This window comes from Gavialis gangeticus, unplaced genomic scaffold (genome assembly GCF_001723915.1).
Source record: "Gavialis gangeticus isolate Ggan-Ray unplaced genomic scaffold, GavGan_comp1, whole genome shotgun sequence".
NCBI classification, from domain to species: Eukaryota; Metazoa; Chordata; order Crocodylia; family Gavialidae; genus Gavialis; species Gavialis gangeticus.
In genome coordinates, this window is record NW_017728994.1 from 41,754,566 (window position 1) to 41,756,820 (window position 2,255).

Genomic DNA, 2,255 nt, shown 5'->3' on the forward strand with positions numbered 1-2,255 from the left:
AAATCCCTCCCCCCCCCCCCCCCCCCCGCCGCCGGCCACAAGCTCGCTCGTACGGGGCAGCCCGGCCCCGGGACTCCTGCACCCGCGGGGCCCGGGCAGCCCCTGCCCCGGACGGGCCACAACAAAGGCAGAGGCGGCGGCAGCCCCCGCCACTCACCCCAGGCGGCGGCAGCGCAACTCACGGCCGCCGGGACAGCGCGGCCGGGGGTAGCTCCGCGGGCATCGCGAGGCAGGGGTGGGGACAGGAGAGCGACGTCCCGCGGGCTCTATTCGGCATCAGGCCGAGCCGCGGCTCCAGCCCATTGTTAAAGGGCTGCGGCAGGCGGGCTTGTGTACAAAGCCAAGCGGCAGGCACATGCCACTGCGCCTCTGCCAATCCACGCGCGCCTTACAACGGGGCCTCGCCGGAGCGCTCCAATCGCTGCGCGGCACTCACGGAAGCTCGGCGGCTCTGTTCTGCCACCACATGCGAGTGGGCTTTGAGCCCGCTGAGCTGCCGTAGCCGGCCAGACTAAAGCGGGGGGGGAGAGCTGTCACGTGACGCGTTCTGCTGACGTTCAGTCCTGGTGGGGGGCGGGGCTAGCGCCTGTGGGATGTGCGGTGGTTGCCGCGTGCGCGTGCAGTGAGGTCTTCGTGGTGGATGCGAAGCCGCCCCGCTTCGGCCCTCTGGGCCCTGACGGTGAGGGCGAGGAGCAGCGTCCGAGGAATAAGGCGCGACCCGAGCCGATTGCAGGGATTGAAGGTTTCGGTGACGGGTTCTGCCGGGGTGGGGCTCCGCGTCCCCGCTAGCTTCGAGGCTTTGCACGTGCCTGGCTGGTGCGCGGGGCAGGTTGGAAGCGGGCTGAGGAGGACGTCACTGCTGCGGTGACATCATTTCTCTTTGTCTTTGCGTCAGATCAGTCCACCAGGGTCTGGTGCGGCGGGTCCAATAAACGATGTCGCCAAACGTGCTAGACAGCAGACCCAGCTTGATTCTCCTCTAAGTCTGAGCTAGGAGTTTGCAAGATCCAAGGCCATGGGAGTGGGCAGAGAAGCCTCTGAATGGGCACGTCTGCCTTGTATTCCCTTGGTGCTTTGCTTCCTTCTGAATTCTCAGTGGAGGCGTTCCAAGAGCACTCATTTTTCTCTGCCTGCCTGGAAACTGGGAGGTTTTTTTCTTGCATGTGGCCCTAATGGTAATCTGCCAGGATTTTTCATGCTGCTGTAGCATATTCTTCTTCCACCAGTCTGGGCCGGTCAGGGATAGCATTTGGGGTTTTAATCTTTTCATATAAACATGGGAGTTTTATTTTGCAAGTATTGCAAAAAAAGTCTGCCTTTTTTGTCTGGAAAAACTCCAACTTGCTTTCTCTTTGAGGGCCAGATTCATGATGTTTGAGTAATTGAGGCTGTTAATTTTGGAGAACCATGGATGGATGGACTAGTCATTTCTGTTGTGAGTATTGCAACAGGGGTCTTTAAATTAAGCAATAATTCTGGTGTATCTGTGTAGTATTAACAGCTGATGTTTCTCATTAAAACTTGCTTTCAAACAAGCTTTTCCAAATTCTTTTGTTTTCTACTTTAATTCTAAGACATTTGTGGGCTAGATAACTTTAGTAAAACGTTGTCTATATGCAAAACCGACTTAGGGTGAGAATATGTAGTCCTGAAAACCATGTTGCAGATTGTAGAGGCATTGTAGATGTGGAAGGAGGCAAGGCTGTTTTGCCAAAGTAAATCTGGAACAGACCACAGGCAGTCTTCTAGGCCACGACTGTCCAATTTGTGGCCTACAGGCAGCATGTGGCTTGCAAAAGGTTGATCAGCACCCCCTGGACTCCCACCCATCATGGGCTACCGGTGCTTCCCGAGTCTGGGGGGGGAAGCACCAGCAGGGCACGAACCAGTGAGGGGGATCCCCCAGTGGCCAGCCCACACTTCTGCCGCCAACATACTGCTGGTGGAACCAATTTCAGGGCGGGGGGACACTGCACAGGAGCACTCGCTGTTAGGGCGGGCAACAGTGCCCTCCCTATATGGCTCCTATGCTACCCAGCCGCCTCTCTCTCTATCACTGTGGCTGTAGAAGGCTTTCCCTCTGTCTCTTGCTTTCTACATCTGCCCCAGGGGGTGAGATGGCACAAGGCCAGGGGGGATCAGAAGGCATTGGGGGAGTCACTGTTCCCCCGAGCACAGCCAGGAGTGACCAGGAACAATGGTCACAAGCTAGCAGAGGGTAGGTTTAGGTTAGACATCAGAAGGCACTATTTCAC